General features: G+C 36.1%; 1 long non-coding RNA gene across 6 annotated transcripts in view; it reads right to left on the bottom strand.

Moving 5' to 3' along the window:
• Window positions 1–23,430, bottom strand: part of LOC129785401 (uncharacterized) — a 266,771-nt gene that overhangs the window by 83,326 nt on the left and 160,015 nt on the right. Inside the window, exon 1 of one of the 6 annotated variants that reach the window (XR_008749461.1) lies at window positions 7,925–8,034. The exons of the other annotated variants lie outside the window; for them this stretch is intronic. This is a non-coding gene — a long non-coding RNA (uncharacterized LOC129785401). Of the gene's footprint in view, window positions 1–7,924; window positions 8,035–23,430 lie in introns of those variants that run through there. 6 annotated transcript variants of the gene reach the window in all.

The raw sequence follows: 23,430 nt of genomic DNA on the forward strand, positions 1-23,430 counted from the left end.
ATTGCCATCTAGGTGCACTGTGGAAGATCTTTTCTTAGCTTAGCTGAAGAGGAAGATATATGCAAAAAGAATAGAGAGATTCCAGTATTCAAACTATTTGTCCCGGCTACTTCTACAGTTTCTGACCTGTCTTTCATTTGGAAGAAGAGGAAATGTGACCTTAGGACATAAATGAATGGTACCATAAGATAGTAAAATGGATGTACTGGGTGAGACCAAATGCCCATCTAGCCAAGCACTGTCTCAAACAGTAGACTAGAGAACAGAACAGGCATGTAATAACACTTCTCCCAAGTACTCTTCCAGCTTCCACCAATCTGAGTCTCGAAGACCACCTGAACCAGATAAGGTTCATGTGTATTTTTAACTTCAATGGATTTCTCTTTTGGGAACTTGTTCAAGCTTCCCTTGAACCCATATAAACTTTAAACCCTGACAGTACCCTATGGGTGCTTAATTATGTTAAGTCTAAAAGACCTTTTGCTTCCTTTCCATCTGTCATATCTGTCACCAGCCTTAATTTCTTGTCCTGGCAAAGACTATGCACAATCTGCATGTAAGGACCCTCTTTATGATGCTTTAGACTAGATACCTTTATCATCTCTCTCAACAGTCTTCTTTTCTAGGCATACAAAGAGTCTACTTTGCTTAGTTTCTTTTTAATGGACATGTCCCTGGTTCCCATGATCATCCTTGTTGCCCTTTTATGAATCTTTTGAAAATGTAGGGGCAGGTAATATGTAAGATGTAGGTGCACCATGTATTTATACACTGGCATAAGCATTCCATACTTATTTTCTGTCCCTTTCCTGTTTATTCCTAACATTCATTGAACACCACTAAGCAGATTCTTTCATGGACCTATCTTTTATAATCCTAAGATCTAATTCCTTGGTGGTAAGTCAGCTGAAAGCCCATGATTTTATTTGCAGAGTTTTGATTATTCCCAGGTGCATCACTTCAACTCTTATCTAAACAGAATTTCATGGGATATTTAAGGACCGCTCACTGAGTATCATTAAGATCCTCCAGGACAGTCCTGCTAAGTGTCCTCATCTTTATTTTCCTGAAAAAACTGGTATCATCAACAGACTCTCACCTCACTAGTTGCTCTCTTTCCACTTTCCTTATGAATCAAACAAGGAAGTTTCTACACCTCTAGGCACAACCTCTCTTTCAAACTGAAATCCCGTTTCCTTTCTCCACAGCACTGCGTCTTTCATTGAATCTTGACAATTCCTTGCCAGAGAGACAATAGCCAGTTTTGAACCTCTATGTCTTTTAACAACACCCAAGAATTTTTGGCTCTGATAGATGTAACACATGAGACAATAAGGTTTTCAAACCACCTCTCTCAGAAGGATGCCAGTCAGAACTCTCCAGTTTTCTTGGCATTGCACACAGTGTAGTGCTTAGAAACAAATTCTCTTCTCAGTTCAACATCTGAGGTCAGTGACAAACACAGCTTTGAAAGAAGGGTACATTTGAATACACTTTTCTTGTCAGATTAATAACAACAGTAAAGTGATGCATCTTTAACAAAACCCTCTAATAAAGGTTTTAAAAGCATGGTGATCATGGGAATTAGTTTGGGAGAACATGCAAAGTGCAGATCCAACTTAATCTAATTAGGGCTCTAATATACAGAAGTTAACACTTCTGGCAGAAGTAGTTGACAAATTAAACATTCTTCCAAAGAAAGAAAAAGGAAATTATAAAGTGCTTTGGAAAGTTTGGATCTGAAAATTTTTAAATTCTATCATAGTGTTTCTGAATTTTTTAAAAGAACTTCTCGAACACTTTTAGCCAAAAAGTTATAGAAGCAACTAGTTGAAAATGGCATTTTACTAATACGAAATTATTAGCATTTCTGATATTGTTTTTTCAAGGGAAAAAAAAGTACAAAGAAAAAAAAAGAAAATGTTACAAGTGCTGAAGTATCTGCATCTGTCTTTGAAGTATCTAGCAGAATAGCTACATGGATCGAGAATGAAATCTCTCCTTAGCCCTCATCGACACATTTATATTTACAGATACACAGAACCTTGTAGAAGCCAAGAGTTACTTTATCTTTCCTCTAGTCAGTGCCAACATAACAGAAACCAACACCACCTTTTAGCTATCTCCTCAATTCAGAAACTGGCATGAGAAATTTCTAATGAATAGGGGCTGGATGACAGCAAGAAATATTATACTGATTAAGCTGAAGAATTAAACAATTTGGAAAAGGCAAAATCCATAGGACTGAATTGAAAAGATAATTACAAGTACAGAAAGAAACAGAAAGAAATAACAATCAGCTGTGCAACTAAGAGACACAGAGGGTAAGTGAAAAATTTAAGAATTAGTCTAGGAAGGGGTGAAAGAGGAGTGAGGGAGAAGCTACCTCTAGAATTCATGTCCTCATAACAATGCCAATGAATCACAGAAAAAAAAAAAGCCTGTAAGGGACTTTGGGTGGTCTTGTTGTTTACTGTCACAGCCTGTGATCAGTGGATTAGTTAGCTGAGGGTCCATGCACTATGTAAGATACCAGAAGATGACTTACAAAAAATTGCAAGTCATCCATATACTCTTGTAATTTATCTTATTTCTGCTAGCAATTTCTTCACAGCTGACTTTTTTTTTTTAAAAAGTAAAATATTATATATTGCAGGTATTAGAACTTCTTCATTTTCAGCCTCATTTTTCAATGACATCACCTCCTTCTGCTGACTAGCAATCCTATACCTTGGTTTCCCTACTTCTTTGAATGCTCATAGAGTTCAGTTTCATGCATCTTGCTGGTCACATCTCATTTTTATATCTTGATTACTTCAACTGTACTTCTGTAGGCTCACAGTAGTTTTTTAGGCTTGCCATTAGTAGTCTGATTCCTGTAAAATTCCTTTTTGAGTCTTTGGTTAAGGCTCATGTGTTAACAAAAGATGTCTCTCAGAACACAGCCCATCAGTGGCATAGTTTCTGCTTGTGCCTTTGGTATCTGCTCTTTGAGAAACTGCTATCACCATATCTTTGCTAGTAATTTTCCCCTTCTCCTTTATATGAAACCAGTTATTTTATATGAAATGCCAATTGCTTAGGTTTGTATAAAGTCCCATGAAATACACTGATTCAATCTCTTTTTCTTAATGCTTGTCACATCCCACAAACAGCCAATGCTTACTTATTCCATAGCCTACTGTAAGACTCAGGACAGGAGGTTCTCAATGGCATAAACGAATTGGGTACTTTATTCCCATTTAATTTCATCTAAGTGATAATTGAATCAAAAGTCAATGGGAACTGGAAGTATAAAACCCTGTTACATGTCTGAAAAACTTCTTACCTGGTGAGGTTTTCAGCTGCTTTTCCCACCCTGAGGAACAGGCATGAGTAGAAGGGCTGAGGAGGACCTGTTGTGCAAAGGAAACTTCCAGGAGCAGGAAAGCTGGTATACCACGGCTCAGGCAGTGGGCTTGAGCTCCCATTCTCTCCCATATTATAAAACCTCTGTAATTTTCTACTAGTGCATTTAGCCCAACTCATTTCACAAATCAACAGACCCAGCAGTCAGTTGTCAGATACATTTAACCATACAGTAAGGGCAAAAGCAGTATGCAGAGTGTTGCTGACAAACTGGAGACCAGGTCATTGAATGACTCTTTTTTTCTGAGAAGACAAGTTCCTATGCTCTCACTGAAGGTCCTCAGCATGTCAGGGCTGAGATCTCCTCCTTGGTGCATAAAAAAGCTGACGTGAGCCAATCTGCACCACAGCTACACACTCCTGACCTTCATGATGGTGGTGGGCTTGTTTGTTTGTTTTGTTTTTTCCAGGCAGAGATCTCCTAAGCTCAGAAAACAGAACAGAAAATGAGAAGCCAAGAAAAGATGTTTCCTGATGTTATAGATGTTATAGAAGTTATTATATATATATATATATATATATGAAATATTGTACTTATAATGTCATTTCCATGACTTCATTTATGGCACAGAGCTACTGCTCAGCTGAGCTCTACTAACATGCTGCCCAATTTCCTAGAACAGCAATGAAACCAACAACTGAGCCCAACTTCTTCAGTAGGGTGACTGACTATCGTACAATGGGGCTCAAGAGCTGGACTGTTGTGGAGGTTAAGCACTGGGGTTTGATAACCAAGATCTCATACTGCCACTCAGCCTTTCTATGCCTCGGTTTTCTCATATGAAAAAGGGCACTTTGAAACTTTAATTATAGGTAAATATTTAATAGGCATAGCAGTGTTTGGAAAACACATTTGGAGGGAAAGAAGAAAACACTTGTTTAGAACTAAAATTGTTCTATGGTAGAAGAGTAATGAAAACTAGGAACAGTTCTTTATCTTCTTGAAAAAAACTTCACAATTAAACAATCTGCCCCAGTGATTCACTGTCAAAGCTCATAGCCCAACCATGTTTGCCCAAGTACTTAACCTGAAGGCCATAATATCATGACTGAGGAGTTACAAATTAAGATGGGGTAGTCCTTGTTCAACATCAAATTTTCTTGGTCACTGAAGACAAACAGAACTAAAAACAATGGAAAAAATCCAGCTAAAATACATTTGGAGGGTCTATTGTTCAGTGCCATTACTGGTTATCTGTTAAATGGCAAATAGTGAAAAATTTCTGTTGCTCTTGTGCTTTTTTAAACCAATTCTTTAGGCAAGACACAATTAGTTATAATTTTCTTTTCCCCTGCACTTGAATGCAAGTTATGATTTTGTTTGTTTCTCTGATAAACAACTCAGAAATTGGCAGATATTAATATATGGATAAATATTCTGCATAATTCCTGCCTAAAGCACCATCAGTGCTTCCTTGGGCAATATGTTTCTGGGTAACCAGGTTAGATTTTGACCTATAATATGCTATCATCTTCCTAGTGTAATAACACTATCGCATCATTTCTCATGTATGCTATCAAAAGATCTACAAGAGAAGCTACTAATTTGTTGCTTTACATAGACTCAGTGCAAATGACCTATTATGGAATTCAACAGCACTGCTGACATCTTTAAAGAAAGCTCTTTCTCTTCTAACCAAAGAAAGCTATTGAGTGACAGCCATCAGTCAACTGGGAAAGATGAGTGATAAATACAAAAACAAGGGGTACCTGACTGAAGTGGGCAATGTGCTAATCTTGTCATCACATTTACAGCTCCCACTACTATATTTCTTGCCATTATACAGCCAAAGAGTATTTAACTGCTGAATGGGATATTCTGCTACCATGTGCCTAAAGCCACCCTCTGGGATTCCCATAGTACCACTGTGCAGAGACAGAACGAAGAAAGAAATGACAATATAAACTCTGAATGTGTATTTGTAATATTTCACGTATACATATGAAGATTAGATCACACATTTACTTTTTTCCAACTGCAAAAGACAACATCCCAAGTTCACAGTTATCCAAGCATAAACCAGAAACTGCTGACTCGTATGAAAACAAAAACTCTCACAAACAAAACACTACAGTTATGGTTGAGTGCCCGATGTTCCTATTACTTTGGCAACTGCTTGCAGTGCTATCCGATTATATTGCATTTTAGTTCTGAGCAAGGTTTGACTGAGTACTGTCTTCATATAACCAGCAGAGTTACCAGCTTCCCTGGAAATAGTAGCCTAATCAAATTTTTATTTGGCATAACTGGCTCTTCTTCTAAACGTCAGTCAAACTTACACAAGATTTTTGTTCTCTCTTAGGAGAGCAGGAAATATCAGCTACAGACTTAAGGATAACTCTTGAAAATGCTGGTTACGTAGGAAACCCCCTGACTTCTGTATGTTATTTTTGAATCACAAATTTTGTTTCATTATTAATTCTTATCTTATGATACCAGATATTTAAGAAGTTTACATATATATAATCATTCATTTAATCTCAGTAATATCAAAAGAGATTATTTTTCTGATGAATGTATTAGAAGCTTAACTAATTACATTTTACTATAATAATGTAACACAAACAGAATTTGTATTGCAATTTATTTTGGAAAACACTAGATAGATAAAAACAAAGGTCAAAAGTCACAGTGGATAATAGCTGATGGTTTTGATAATGCTAATTATATATTACTAAAGAATAAAGGTAGAAAGGGAAATATGAGCATTAAAAGAAAGATAAACATCCCAATGCTGAATTTAAAATGAAAAAAAGAAAAAAAACTTTAAACGTCTTTGTAGCTCACTGTCATAAACCGAAGACATAATGAAGCCTGAATTAAAAATGTCAGTTTCTGTGAATGTTGATAACTTGGTTCTTTGTTGCACAAGTCAAAATGTGTCTGTTTGATGGGTTAAAATGACAGTCTGCAAATGGGAGAAGCTAGAGCTAAAAAAAGAAGCCCCCCCCACTTCCCAAAAGACTTATAAAAAGTAGGTCCGTAATGCAGTACTTTAAGGAGAAGACCTGTAGGGTAGAAGAGCCATATCTTTAAGAAGTAACCAAGCAGCACTAAAAGGCAATGTCCATGGCCAATCAAAACTATTTCTCTAGCTGCTGGGGCTCTTGCATCTCTGTCTTCACACTAGACTGGAAACCCTTTGTACTAATTGCCAGACTGTACCAGATTTTCTGGTTCAGTTCCATCCCACAATTGACCGACAATGATGCGCAAGGAAGGGGAAAAATTCAGGCTCACCACTGCAAGCAGAGGGTCAGAAATGGTTTCATAGGGAGCACATCACTGCTTGGCACTAAATGCAGGGTTAAGCAAGCATCATCTGTACTTTCTTCTAATTCCTAGGTTAAAAGGGGGATGGGAAAAACATCCACACTGTTGCAGGGTAAAGAGACGACTCTGAAAGCTGGCATACCTTCTGCAAAAATCTTCCACAGAGACAAGAAAATGCCTGGAGGATTTTTGGAAGTTGGTGTCTAATCGCAGTATCAGTACATTACTTATATTAAAATAAATAAAGCAGTTGTGAAATTCTGTTATTCCGTAAAAAACATCCTCCCACATTTACAGTAAGTGTTAAATTATTTGCCTATAAAGTGAATTTTCCAAGGAATTAAAATAATTCACAATCTTAGGTACTGGAAAGATCCAAACAAATATAGATATATAGAAAATAATCTGTAATCAAAAAGGTAGAAATATTTTAACATAAAATGCATATATTAAAGTTAGGCATTTAACAATACACTTTTGAATTCATAAATAAATATCTCCTGTGCATCTAATCTAGTTCACTGCAGCTTATACATATGTACATTCTTATTGTTGTAAGGTCTTTTGCTTTTTGATGAATTGCTTTAATAAATCTGGGAAAAACTTAATTGAAGAGGAATAAACCCACAAATTCTTTCAGAAATTGGACTGACAGAATCTTTCTGATCACAAATCTTATTTACCCTCAATTGTTCTCCGCCCACTTTATTTCAAGCAAACAGCACCCCCAATAGCATTTCTACAAAACATTAAGACAGTTCTGAGAGCAAAGTAAAAAAGAACGAGAAAAGGAAAGAAAGAGAGAAAGAAAAGAAAACAATTCAGCACTTATGGCAAGGCAGTTCAAAACCATAAGATTGCCTGTGCTACCCATGTCCTGGAAATACCGTGCCCACAGGTCAAACACTTTCCGTTTTACCCAGTCTTTGGAGCATACTTATTTACAGAATACCTGCTCTCAAAACACCTCATTGTGCAGGTAATACACTCCTTACTTTCACTAGTTAGTTACCATTCAGTTGCTGTAAGAGGAAAGGCACATTTCATTCAAATCCATCCCCTCTCTCACCCCACCACCTCTCACTCCAAGAATGGTTATTTTCCCTGTTAAACTGAACCTGCGCTCCTCTCTCGCCCCCTACGAAAGCTCCAAATGAGTGATAAGCTGCGAAGTTTCAGAACTAGGCCAATAAAGTTAGCATCTTAAAGCACAGACAGCAGAGGACTTAGGCAAAAGCTTACCTTTCAAACCCTGAACAGAGCTGTCTTTTATGAGGCCTATACAGCTGACAAGTCCTGGGACTTTCTCAAACACAGGACCCATACAGGTGAAATTCTAATAGGTGGTAAACACCTGAGAACTGGACAAGAAGACTACAAGTAAAAAGAAATCAAATGAGTAAAATGTCTTCCCAGAGCCACAGTCAGCTCTTGTGCATGGGGAGTTACGAATGCACTGGCTATAGACTTTTGTCCAAAGCTGTAGTTTTTTTTTTTTTTTTTTTTTTAGTGAAGCTAGATTAGTTCATACAAAACTCAACAATACAGCACTGAAACCCATTGTTGATATTCAACATTTTTCACATAGCGGAACAGAATAGACAATACGGTATCTAGGAAACCATGGGCTGGATTACAAACTGATGATATCTCATCCTTCTGGAGGGCCTGTAATCCTTTTTATTACCTACCACAGAAGGGGGGAAGAAAACCCAAAACAAAACACCACAGCATAAACCACCCCGTATCAATGATTGAACTCTTTTCATAAATAAACGAATTTAATCTTTTTCCGCTTCTGTCCTAAGCTTACTCCCCCACTGCAATATGCATATATAATGAAATACGTGCCTTTCACGCTACTTAAATAACTGTTAAATGCACAGCATTCATGCCATTCTGTACCATGAGGCTCATTTTAAAAACTTCCACATTCAGTATTTAAAAACAGTACTATACCTGACTTCATACTATTTCTTTCAACACTTTGAAACTTAAACATAATAATACCTCTCTTATTCTGTAACAACACAAATCATATTTGCCTTCACACATAAAGTTGTAACTGAAATTACTGCTGGGTGTATAAAAATATTTGAAATAATTTAGCTGTTTGTTGATTTTATAAAAAAAATTCTTCCATTTTCAAACCCCCATTTAAACAGTCCATATACTTGCTCCACACCACATCTCCAGTTCTCAACACACTCGGCTCAAAGGTCTTTCAGTGCAAACTCTGCTTTGTTTATTTTTGCAGCACTTATAGTCCACACACACACACAAAATAACTAAAAATTACAGTATTTATAGGGGATCCATTTACCCCTGCACAGATTATTTTTTATCTTCCAACCTCACTCCATTTCTACAGACTCCAGTTCCCATATTTTCCTTAAAACCCCAAATAGTCTAGGTAGCCACAGAAGTGATTGTTCCTACCAGTTTCTTTTCATCACTTCTGCAATTGACCAATTGACAACTGATTGATGGTTATCTTTTCACTTCCACAATGAAAGAAATTACCATCACTATAGCTATGTACAGTAAATGCCTCCAGAGTAAATTACATGATTCTAAAATTCTCCTTAGCTCACTTAGTAAAACATCAACACAAAAAGTTTCTTTTTTGCCTCTCTTCCTGTACTGCAGATTTGGCCTTTCCTGTCAGCTTCAGAAAAGAACTTGACAGCTTCTTTAAAAAGAGGAGTATAAAAGAACTTGAATAAGGGATGGCACAGGGCCGGGCTAAGGCTTCCATTCTCTGCAAGTGGCTATTCTTTGCACTGAAAAAAAAATTAGGCATGTGCGCACAGATAAGCCACATAAGAATACCCCAAAGAATATTCCCAGTGACCTTGAGATTTTGCTGCAATTCCGTATCCATTCTCTGCTGGAATAGCTTCATGAATTCTGAACTTCAGAATGACTAACTTATTTCCAGAATGCACAATTTATTCCTTGTAGGGGGAAATACACTCCCACAAAATTAGGAAGGAAAAGCATTTGTCACTGCAAAATAAAATAAATTTGTCCGTGTATTTTTGCAATAGTTGAAGTGTATTAATAAGAATTTGGCTCCATTCCCATAGCTGGTTTTAGTGACGTTGAGACTGAAAAGAGATGTAATTCTATCTCAAACCAAACCCCTCTTACTTTTATCAGAATTTTTAGCTCCTGCATGGAAAGATAGTGAAAACTTTTGATTGCTGTACAATTAAGGGCAGTTTTCAGAGAATTAAATATACTGCTGAGAAAGCCAGAGATGATTTATTGTTTTTTTTCCATCTTGGAGAGCACTTTAAAAATAAAAATAGATTGATTATTTCTTGTTATTTAACTAAGTGTTAAAGGCAAAATCTAACTCTGTTTTGGTGTGGCCAAAAGATTTTGTAATGCTATAAAAGTCTGTTCACAGTACAAGATACAACTCCTTGCAGATCCTCTCCAGTTCAAATTATGTCCTTTAAAACCTACATTACTTTCTGCAGGCTGACAATCTATGAACTTTTGGCACTTCAGGTCACCAGTATCACTAGCTTTTAAACATAAGCTTTCCTATATTTTGGTTATAAACAAACATCAGGGCCATCTAGTTTTCAAGTTCTCTTTACTTTACAGGAAAGGAGTTTTCTTGTAATTTATGATATGCCACCTTGGGTGGATTCTTCCTAAAGATGTGGGTCCATAATTGAGGATGCTTTATTCTCCTCTATACCAGACATCGGTCATGCCAGATCTAAACAGGAGGTTATATAGTAGAACAAACACTTTTCAAACATTCTTTTCAGTCATTTTTCCCCCTCTGAATCTATCAGCAAGATTACTTCTGGATATCTCTACCCTGTACTAGTATCCACAAAAGGTGGGCAAAAAAGAATCAGAAGAGATTTGATCTGAGAAACCTACCCTTCAACAAAAGACTAACGTTCACCTAAAAGACTAACCATGGTCTGCAATTACCTGTTACTGAAAAGACTTCTGACAGTAAAGAACTCTTTATTTTGAGGGTGAGAGTAAGGAACCCTTTATTATGAGGGGAAAGAAAGGCATTACCTTCTGTATTTTCTTATACATCTCAGATGTTTTACGGCAACTCTTAGAGACTTTGTAAGAAAATTACTGACATATAATTCATATTCATCTCTTACATTGTTGTTACTTTTCCAAACAATTCTATGTCCATGTACCAATATCCAGTAAGAAATATCTGGTATTAAAATCAGTAAATTACAGAGTTGGTGCACTGCCGTGCTAACTAGAAGAAATGAAGATGGCTGCTAATAATGTATATAAATATGATTTGAAAAGGGACAACAGAGAATAAAAAGGAAATAGAGTGAGGGTCATCTTTAGTTGATTTAAAATTGCATTTTAAACAATTAACCACAATTGTAATACAAATTTGTGCTGGGAAGAACTGTAACAAAAATCAGCTACATCTGTCTTAAAATACATTTTGTCAGATTAATAATTCTTTCTAGGAAACATTGTTGTCCACATATAAATTTATTCTTGAGTATTTCTAACAGGAATATTTCCTAGACCAATTATCTTTTCCGAGGCTGAAAAAAGTCTCTGATAATAATTTATAGGACAACCCCCCCAATTTATTTGTAATATTTATTAATTTAAGATACGAGATTATATGTTAATAGCTTTGAAATAATATAGCATTAATGTTTCCCAGCCAGAAAACAGTTTCATGATGCAAGAAAGGAAAGATACAACTGATTTTGACACAAGAAAACTTTAAACTGGAGGCTTTCAAAGCTGTTATGTGCTGTTACGCACATGTATTTAAGTTCAGCTTTTTCTTAACCTGATTGATGGTTTGAAAATTTAAATAGGAAAAAATAGAATAGAATAAAGTTTTAACTTTTACAAGTCTGATTTCTAATTCTTTCTAACAGAAAGACTTATTTCAAGCCATTTTTGCATCACTAGGTGTCAAGATGACAGCTTTCTGCAATGCACGACATGGGTTACTCACTTGAAGGTGAAAGGAAATTTGAAGAGTAACCTTCAAATCCTATTATGTCATAACTACTTCCCAGGAGAGGTGAAGGAGGCAGCAGGGACTACATCTATAAAACCAACCTCTTGTTTCATTCTCTTGTCTCTGGGTGCAGGCTTTTAAGTGTTTGTATAATATAGGGTCTCTGCCTTTTTGTTGCCAAGCATTCATAGCAAGTACTCCACAACATAACAAGAATTTTGAACAGAAGCCAGAAAACCATCTATCACCTGTTTTCTTTTAGGATACTTCATTGGGTTTAATGATTGATATAAAACTTATACATGTCCTATAAGACAGCTAATCTGTGTATATAAACTAAGTACGTAATGTTGGGGTGTTGAAAAAAGGAAAAACCCACACCAAACCCAAAACCCAACACCCCCCCCCCCCGCCTTTGCTAGGCAAAAATATAGGTTGGGGTTCATTTAGACAATTCAAGGGTCTGGTCACTTCCAAGACAGCAATTGCTTGTGAAGAGAAGTGCCGCAGGAATAGCAAATATTTTAACTGCATCTTTGTGGAGTAGATGAGTAACTTGTACAATGACTGCTCCTAGAAGTATACCAGTAAACTATTTAATGTCAAATGGATAACTAAACAACAACAGAGCTTTCCATAAAGGATCTGAAACCAAAAGCAGCTTTGAGAATGAAGGCATTGCTCTCTGCAAATGCTAAGGATTTTGTTATAAACATTTTTATAAAAGATTCTATCAATCTAACTAAAACCCTTTACTAACACTCATCATTATGATTTTTTAAAATGCTTTATCAGCATCAACTCAGCCAACATGATACAGACTAATGGAAAGATATTCAATGTAATCTCCTAGAAAAACTAAGTTCAGACAGTAGTCATAGCTCTTATTTTAATACGAACTAATTTTTAATCATACTAAAGTACTTGAAAATTAATATACCCTTAAACTCTCTTCTCTGTGTCACCATCTCCATCAAACCAAGTGTGTTTATTCTGCTCCCGCGTTGTGCTGTGTTTGAGAATATGAACAAGGAGAACGTGTGTAACAAGGGCTTACCAGTGACAACTGTCAATAAAGAAGACAGGAACATCTTCAGCACTGCTGCAGCTTGTTTGAAAATTTAGCAGCCTACTGGGTCTGCTGCTTTCAGGGAAGGAAGTGCTGTTGCTATTTAACACGACAGTCCCTATTGGGTCTTATGACTTAATACAGGTTCTTAGAGACTAACATAGTCCTTGCTACACAGATGAAGGAGCCAAGGACTGCTTAGTGAGATGATATAAGTTCAGTGTGTTACTCGAAAGCATTTATAGTTAAGATGTTGAAACAATGAGTTAAAGGAGGGGACAAAAATATTTACAACTGCCACTCATTCAAAATTCCTTCTGAACATGAGTTCAAAATCTGCCATTACTCCCCTATAGAAGAACAACAGCCTTGGGGACCTAAACCCTAAACACTTAATTTTTTAATGAAATCTATTACAAAAAACACCAGACAAGACAGAAGGATGTGAATGCTGACGCTGCACACTACAAAGGAGACCATGTGGTACCAAGCACTGAGCAGCAACAATGTGAACACTGAACATCCTCAACACTTTGGATTTTTGGACTAACCTATTAAAAAAAACCCTCAACAACCAAGAGAAGGGCAACAGGCGTTCAGAACCTCAGAATGCACTTTTTAATGACAAACAGGACTTCTCTGATGTAGCAGAAGAGGAGGAATATAAATGTATAGAAGCAGAAAACTTGAGCACTTTCCTCCTAACCTCTGAAAATCAAAAGCAAGCTCATGTGAGCTTGGAGTCTGAGGACATACGAGTTAAGGAGTAGCATAACTACAGCAACATATCAAGCAAGTTAGAACAGTGTAGGAAACTAGAACAATTGAACATTTTGCCTGTAGAAGTAATCTGTGAAACAGAGCAGCAAGGACAAAATCAGCAGAGTTCCGAGTTGGAGGAAACATTCTGCAAAAAGAAGCAGCATTACCACTGTGTGTCAGTCACACAGAGAAGCCCAGCAACATACATGACCTGAATACCTGAATGTAACCAGCAGCAAAATGTAACTTCAAAAAGAACAGAAGAACAAGATCACACAAACTCTGAATTTCTCAAAAAGAAGGGTTTCGAGGAGGTGCCAAATGCAAAGAAGCATCAGCCAGTAGAAGTATATCACCCTCTGTGACCCCTGAGAAGTTAAAGAACAGAAGGAAGGTCCCATCTGTGAAAAAACAAATGACTAACAGAAGAGTGTCACTTGCAGCTTTGGAAGAAGAAATAAGAATTAGTAATTATTTTGGCTGAAGTAAAAATTATTTGAAAAATGACACAAGAACAATGTTAGAAGGCTGGAAAGTAACATAAATTGTAGCCAATAATTCCACCATATTACACCATGTGATTCTCTTCTTTTCTTGAGTAAGACCCAGTATTAACAAATCCATGCTGCAGGCTTTAGGCGAGGATGTGTTTTTGCTCTGGATGATTAAAACGGCTTGGCTGAAATTAAGTGGATAAAAAAGTGATCTGATTTTACTGAGTGACTGTGAATCCCATTGCTTTCAATCAAAAGTATACATGCAATTTAATACCTGAAATTAGACACTTTAATCCATATTTAAGAACCAAAATAAGCAGCATGGGGAAAGCAAGCTTTAAAGCCAGTCAATATTATTTATAAACAAATTCCACGGGGATGAAGAAGAGAAGTAATATGCTAACATTGCTGAACACTCAAATGGAGACCTCAGGCTTGATCCAGCACCTAAGAAATTGGAGGCTTTGTCATACACAAATACATGAAGAAGGCCTACTGTGCCCTCTATGCCCTTGGCTTTAGAGTGAAAAAACGGCAAAGGGACAGCAAAACACAGGTGTCTTCCCTGATTGTGGTATTTTATCAAATGCATGAACCATTTTCCTGTAAGTTGCCCTGTGGCTGCATAGATCTACGCAGTGTGTGCTATGTGTCAGACGGTTACATACATCTGCACATTCTATAAAGCAAAATGATAAAAAATATTTTTGTTGCATATTTTGAAAATTAGGTTTTATACTGTTAATGCCACTTAAGGTAGAAAAAACTGAGGTTTGATAGAATGTTAACCCAGCCATCTGACAGGTGGCAAAAATGATGTAATGAAAAGGGAATGTGTGCTTTTACCAAAAAGAGCAGTCTGTCATAAAACTGCTGTAACCTTGTCTCCTAACCATATATATTACTAACTGAATTATGGAATAATCTAAAGCACAGTTTCCTTTACACAGCTGAAGTAATTTGCACAGCTTGGTTCACAAAACAAAACAAAAAAATGATAGAGCATAATTTTATATTTTCACACGCTTGGCACTGAACACAAGCTCATTTGATTTTTTCAGGAGTATTTTGCATTCTTGGAGTACACCAGCAGTGGCTATAATGTGTGATGTAAGTGTATCATACAATGTGTTTATTATAGCCATTTCTCTGTAGCTGCTACAAGGGAACCCCTCTGAGGCTAGATAAAAGTTTGCCAAAAATAATATTCAAATATCCTTTTAATCAAAACAAGATAAAGAGGAGATTAGTGCCACCAGTGTCAACACCACCACTTCCAAAACATATGCTCAAATAAAACATGAAAGCTTTAGGGGATTGGTTTTGCAAGCTTCAGTAGCTTATACTTCCTCTCTCTTCCAGCTCTATGTATTATTAAAATCCATCAGCTGATGATGTGTGTTAATGACAAGCTCCATCCTCAAAGGACTCTAATTCATTAAAGGGAACTATCAACCTGTAATTTTTAGAATTTAAAACAAATTATTTATTTAGATTATTAATTATGATTTTTATTTCAATATAGAAACTTCAGATTTTTTTTTTCAGTCTCACCTAAAATAACACAATGAAAGAAGTATATCCCAAGAAAAAAAACCCCACATAAATATGTAGCAAAATTAATTTCGCAGCTAAACATAACAGCATGAGAGCTTTTTCTCCATAACATATCCATTTTTCATGTCCATCGTAACTGGTTAAAATTGTAGTTTTTCTTTAAATCTTGCTGTTCTTTCCTTACCCAGATTGAAAAACAATTATAAATTACATTTTTTCTTTTGCTTACAATGTGTTTAACCAAGACCTTGGAGTGGCCCCCACAGCATGTTCTACACTGCCCCTGCACTGCCTGCTGCCCATGGCCAGGCAGCCACAGGGGCTGCACAGGGCTATTAGCTTAGAAGAAGGGGACGAAGTTATCATTCCCACAAATCCCTGCCAAAGCACATGAATGAATGAAAAATACCGATATAACTTAAGCCAAGGGGTCTTTTCTGAACGTCTTCCCTGGGACAAAAGTGCCATTTTCTTCCAGGTCATTTTATCCAATGGGGCACCTAATCAAACCATCACACTGCAGTGTCTTGGTCACTACTCCAAGTCTGTCACTGTCATTTTCACTCCATAGATGCATATTGTGGATGTTTCACATGCGTAGTGTGATTGTGGTGGCATTAGGAGGGCATGGCAGGGGGTCTGCCAGACTGCTGCTGAGCCACATTTAGGGTCAGTCACAAATAACATGAAGCCGAAACTGCAAGCATCAGCCATGCCAATTCCTCTGATGCTAGGACTGGCTTATTGAAAAATACAGCCATATGAAAGGAAAACCAGAATATTACAGAAATTTTAAATCACAGAAGTTCTGTTTCTACAGTGCTCTGAAATTCCATGAAAACAGAGATTTTGCGCACACTTGCATCATTTAATCAGACACTTCTCTTCAGGTGTCTGTCACCTCAGTAGCACTTAAAAGAACACCTCTGTTATTTGAAAGAAGAGGCGCCTATTGCTGAAGTGACTTCATGACGACATTTGAAGCAGAAGAGGTTGCACTCTTCACAAACAGCTATTACAGATACCTTACACTGAAAATTTGGCATGCATTTAAAAGAAAAGAGGTATATTAAACCATAGGTAAAGGAGAACAGTCTTCAAAGAATTTCATAGTCTTTACAGAATTCATATATATTTAGTGAATAAGCAGCACATTTTAAGCCACTTCATTTTTTCATGTGACCATTACCAATTTGTCACTATGGGCTTCCAAGGCAAAGTATAAAATATATAATTATTGTACTAAGAAATTCTGTAAAAGTTGTATTTAAGTAATATAATACATAGGGAAAAGCACAGTGTTCTAACTTTCACTAAATCGGCAATAAAAAAATGAACTAAGCCACATTCCTGCGTGCAAAAAAGAGATCAATTCTAATGGATTTCATTTGCACAAACACTGGCATGGGATAGGATTATTTCCTGAAGGTTCTGAAATATGACCTTTTCACTCTTTGGTACTCATGCCCATAACACTCACTTGTATCAAAGTATGGAACTGATTCTAATATGGCTCTCCCAGCCAGGAATTACCCATGATTAAGGTAATTATAAGGGGAGAACTAAGTTCATACTAAACTCCCTGACATACCATGCCAAGAAAGTCACTGAAAAACTCGTTTATTTGTATTCTATTCTTTTCAAGCTTGTTTTTCGTCTCACCAACATTGGTATAATATACAGTTATTAGAAAAAGCTCAAAGCACAAAGCTGTCTTTCGAAGAGCACAATTAAACTAAAACAGACATACCTTTAGAGCTGCTGATATGAGGGCAGAATCAAATTACAGCATTTATGGAAGAAGGTGGAAAAGGTACTTTGCTGCAAAGCAGTGCAACAATGAAACTGTATATCAATGGCAACAAATTACTTAAACGCATAGGATACTTGACAATTTATTTTGAGAGCCATTTACTACAAATGTAATGATTTATTGTGCAATACCCCCGAGTTCTAGTTCATCTTCCCATGGCTAAATAACAATTTTCTTTCTATGGTGAATACATAAAGCTCAAAGTTACTTGTTTGTAGGATAAGATTACGTATTTACAAAATCATAGCAGATCATTCATTACTAAAATGTCTGTAAAAATGCCTGTAAAATCTGGTAAGTCTGGCTAAGCAGCAGAAGAGGCTAAACCCCACATTATATCAGGCAAACATATCACATGTGTACATAAAGGGACAGACTTAAATAGTTTCCAAATGCTTTGCTCCATAATTATTCTTCAGCCTATTTTTACTACAGAGAAGATGGTATCTTAAATGTAAACAGTATGTGTTGCTTGGATTTAGGGCTGAGTTAATGTTTATTATTTGCACAGGATAAACAGTCTCATTCTTCCTGTGTGATACTTCCAAGAGAATATTGAAGAGCCTTGATTTTCCTCTCAAGTACTGAGAAACCAGATGGGAAACCAGGCCAACAACATTCACCAGAGATCTTGATTTAATCATACTACTGATGCATCCAAGAGTTTTAGCATGTACTTATGAAGCACTGTCAACTTTTCAGCTCTTAAGTATGGTTAAGTTAGCAACTTGTCTTAGAAAAGCAAATTTTTGCATGCATGGTGGCAGAGAGAAACTAGAAAATATAATCTAATTGACCAGTTTTATTGGTTCAGAATTTAGAAAGCAAATAAACAGAAAAGTTGTGGAAAATTGGTATTGTTATTAAGTGACATTATAATTTTGAGAAGAAAGGACTTGTTTCAAGTTTTTCACCTTGTGCTGGCAGTACTGCCAACTTTTATAAACAAAATACATACACACAGTATGATTATTAAAGTGGGTATTTCCCCCCACAGTGTAAAAGTAAGATTAGAAAGGAATTGTTTTTATATACATTTTCCTGGAGAAAGTTAATCACTTGCAAAAAAATGTTTTTAATCTAAATACAGATTTTCTTTCTGAAGAAATCCAATATTTATTGTGAAAAAAGTTTATAAAAATATTTTCATATCATAACTGAGTTAAACAATCTTAACTACAATTCAGTTTGATAGTCAACCTTAATTTCCTTATTGAAACTGTGTGCCAGTGTGGAAGCTCAAACAAAACATTTATTTTTCAGTACTTTCCAGTACTTTCAGTGCTTGCAGTTCTTAATTAGAAAACTTTAGATCTTTCATCAATTACTTCACAGCAGATGTACAATAAATTTAATTCATAAAAAAAGACTATACTGCTAAGTAGCGTGTCGGGTTTTTTGAAATTTTTATTGGTTATGCATGATCTAAATTATGTTATGCTGGGTGTCAGTTTGAAAGAGAAAAACTGCATAGATCCATGACAGACTTGAGGAACTATGCAATCACTTTCTTATATCTTACATTATAAACCTATTTAGTCTCTGATAGAAATGAAAAAAAGGATTTTGTTTTTCTATTTATAATTATGCTATTAGCAAGTGTCAAAAGCTACCATTGAATAAAAAGATTTTTCTTCTTTTAGTGGAAATACAAAAAAGTATGTTTGGATATCTTAACATTAAATAACAGCTAGAGATTACTTCCTACAAGTTGCAGAGTGTTGTTACTCTACTGTGATATTGATCACTGGCAAAATTGTTACAAACCTAATACTAAAATTATGGCTACCATTGTTATACACATCTCTCATACATCTCGTGTCACTGTTTCAAAGCACTTTTCAAAAAATAATGGACCTAACTTTAATGTAACATTGGCTATAGGGCAGTTTCATTTTAACAGTATCAAAATGAGTCAAAAGTTTGTCCTAGGTCAAGCAACACCAGGGAGCAGAATCCAGGAATCTTAACTCTCCATCTTTTGCTTTCATTTATGAGTCTATATGATTTTGTTGGGAAACATATTCAAAACCAAGGTCTATCTGTCCTACAGCGATGGTATCAAAACTGCAAAGTTCAAAAGATAAAATACGGTGCTGATTTATATGTACCATTTCCAAAACTCTTTGATTCCCAAAGTCTTGCCCAACTCTGGATATTGCAAGCTAAAATTAAGATGCAATCCTTGACATCCCTGTGGCCAAAATTAAGAGATTCATCAGTGGAAAGAAGTGTTTCAGCTACTTAGAGAAGACATCCCATATTTACTGTTTTTAGAAATCAGTCTGAGCCATTAAAAACTGTTCTGAAGAACTGAAAGTACTCAAACATTTCCTTCATGTCAAAAGGCAACAAGAAAGGTTCTATCTCTAGAAATTAAAAAATGTGTGTGTCTTAACACGAGTTTTAATTACTGTGCGTGGGGCAACTGACCTTTTTCCAGGCAGTTGGGGGGCAACTGTATGAAGGACCCATTTCCCATGAAACCAGCCTCGAAAGATTTCATCAGACAAAATGATAATGAGCTATTCCAGTTGAAATGAGCTGATTAGTTTTTTTCCCCCCAGCTGCTGTTCAATTAATGAAGCACTTTTAAAATTTTTGAAATGAAGTTCATGAATCATCTATTTTTATTTTCTTAAATTGAAAACTGATAAATGAATTCAGTCTCTTGGTGACACAAACAAAAATAGTTTGAATCTCAGAACTTGAAGAAGTGTTGGAGTAAAAAAAAGCAATTTTAAACACAGTGTGAATATTTAGCAGCAAATATTCCTAAAGAACTGTTAAAATACAGATGACTGAAGTAGCAGCCAAAAAAAGGGATGCAAATGACTCTTAAATGAAAGGTTATAGAGCATGAGAGGTGTTTAATCCAAATAACAAACTGTTGTTGTCAATGAAAGATCTGATACAAAGTGATTTAGATAATACAGAAAAATGAACACACAATTTGACAGCTACCCTGGATTTACAGAATCATGGGATTAAATGCTTTCCACTTATTCAAAGAGGATTAGTCAGGATACATTTATTTATTTAAAGCAGATCTTTTACAGAACTAAAGAGTTTACAAATGATACGGAGTGATGGAAAATAGAAAATCCATATCAGCTTTAGCTTCTATCATTCAGCCACAGATGTGAAACTGCTTACTATCAAATACGCAATATACTGCATTAGCAAAATAATAATAATAATATTAATAAATGTGGTGCAGCCTTAAACTACTTAGTCAAGGAAAGAGAACACTAAAATACTTGTACAGGCCATTTGCAGAGAAAGCTAATAAAATGTGAACATACTAATGAAACATCCCCAACTAGAGATGATACTTGAAAAACAGGTGCAAGCCAGGGATAATGCCAGTGGAACTGCTATAGCTACAGTCAGTACGAGAAGGAAGATATTAAGCAGATGAGACTGGGAAGCAAGATTCCTGCATGCAAGTCCAAGAACTGCTGAAGATTCGCCACAGGGCACCGATTAGTCTCTTCATTTTTCAGCTCCCAACTCTGTTAAGTAGAGAAGATTTCTACCTTGCAAAACACTAAAGTTTTAATTAAATATCTGATAAGTGATTTAGTCTTGTAGTAAAAACTTCTCCACATAAGCAAAATAATAACAGCAACATTGTTTGAAAGTTTCTGCTTGTGCCAGAAACATGTCAAAGCCTAATTTTCATCTCTGCTGAAGGATACTTATCAGCTCTGGCAGGGCTTTGCACTGGCTCTGGGATTCCTTTTCATCACCAAGGTGGTGAAAGACAGGTATAATGAAACAAAAAAAAAAAAAAAGAATAAGAAAAAAGAAAAAAAACCCCTCATGTTTAGGTTTTTGTTTGGTTGTTGTTTTGTTTTTGTTTGGTTTTTTTTTTTTGGCAAGAAAATCTGAGTATTAGAGGCCAAGCAAGTGAGAAATATCCCTAAATATGAAAATAAATGGAAAATAAACAAAAAAAAAAAAGTGTAACTGGGTCAAGGAAGTGTTTGCAGATTCACAGTTGAAATTTGCATAGTAATTGTCAGTTTCTGAATTCAATATATTTAACATCACTTTATTGTCCTCCCTATATTGCTGTGCTTCTAGCACTCCCACTCCCACTTCAAGAATTAAAACACCTTCCTGCATGTCAGTCCCAGTTATAGCTGCAAAAAGGTTGCACATTTAGAGCTCATAACAATATTTGGCTAACTGGGTAACCTTTCTTCCCTTCAGAACATCTGTGATCAATATGCCTATTTCCTTACCAAATCCCAAATCTGCAAAAACTGCCTAAAGAATCAAGAAGAGACAAAAGAAAGTAGCTACCCCACCTACTGTCTACTCTTTAGTACCTAAGACACCACCTTGAAGACAGCAATATGAGCCTTTTGAGCTGAAATTAAAACTGATCAATGCGAGAGCCTTCACTAAATGAACTATATGCAGTATTAGCTACAGTGATGTACCTGACTTAATTTGCATCACATGAAATGATTCAGATAATGACAGTGACCCCTGTGCCTGTTCATTTCATTTCCCCAAACTGCTGGGCCTATCATTAACTAAGGCAAGCTAAGATAACAGATGGCTGTGAATTAATGCTATCTTCAAATATCAACTCCAAAAAAAGTATCTCAATCAAGATAAATTAATTTAAATTCAACATTCCAGCAATAAATTCATATAGATTCTGTGTCCACTTCAGGGTACAATAATAACTTCATAAATGAACTTGCTAACACTTTCTTACTGATAGGGATGTTGATAAGGCAAAAGCTGTAAAACTCCCCAAATGCATTATTTCAATTATTTTCCTCAGATCTGAAAAAGCAGATATGGATGAACCAGTAGATTAATTTAAATTTTGACCATAACTTTCTGATTAGATAGAAACAAACAAGACATGATGATGTAGTCACTGTTTTAGGGAAATGATCGCCTCATTAAGTCCATTCTGAATTTTCTCTCACTCAGGCAGACCTGTGAACTCAGTCCTATAATAAATCCTGTAGAATAAACTTCTATAATAAATCCTAAAGAATGTTTATATAAGTATCCAGAGGACTAGTATATCTATTTATATAAAAAATATATGTATATATACATTGCTTTCTCCTAATATATACCAGGTGAAAAGAGAGAAGCAGGAGCATTGACAGCAACTGTAACAAAAGACTGAAACAGTGAGGAAGTCATCTGCTTTGACATGCCTATGCCATATTGTTTCATAGCTCAACTCTTACTGAAACTAAGAACTCAAGTCTTTTGAGCTGTCTTGGTAGACAATGCTTCATCAGAGAGCTGAGTGTCCGCAGGTCACCAGTGAAACACCAAGCCCTGAAAAGCAGCAGTGAAATACTTAAAAAAAGAACAGGTAGATACGTACACTCACAAAGCTCCTCTTGTGAGGCTGCATCCTGTGCCAGCAAACAAACGCGGCTTCTATTCTTCTTTCTAAAGTACACTCACAAAGTGCCAAATATTCTAAATAATACACGTCCAAGATGCATGAATCCTACTTACGCTCTTCTTGACTGGTAAAAGTGTTACACGGAATCATCAGCACTTACAACTCAGTGGTCAAGTGCTTCATTTGGTGAACAGCTCTCCTGTTCCTCCTCCAAATATTAAGTGCGACCAATACTGCAGATATCCTGGCTGCACAGATTATAACTAAGAATCCACCCTCTGATTCCAGAGCAAGTTCAGAATATAGTAAGCCACTGTCACCAGCTGAATACAAGTTTATCTAATTCTGCCAAGGTATTATAAATTTCACAATCTGAAAATTGCTACTTATGACACAACACTGCAACATAGAAAACCCTTTCAGTCTTTCATTTTCTGGGTAAACTGCTGCCATTGCAAGCACCATTCTCCCAAACTTCTCTGAAGGCTCTGATTCTTTTGGATACGAAATACTGCTGCCTGTTTGAGAGAGGCATAAATGGACCTCTGGAGTCTCTGTCCGTATCTCCATAATACATGGAAATCATGAAGTCAGTGTAACTAGAACACTAAAATTCCAGGATGAAGGCTATGACAGACAAGCATGCTTTTCTGTCCCAG

The sequence above is a fragment of the Falco peregrinus genome, chromosome 12, assembly GCF_023634155.1.
Source record: "Falco peregrinus isolate bFalPer1 chromosome 12, bFalPer1.pri, whole genome shotgun sequence".
NCBI lineage: Eukaryota > Metazoa > Chordata > Aves > Falconiformes > Falconidae > Falco > Falco peregrinus.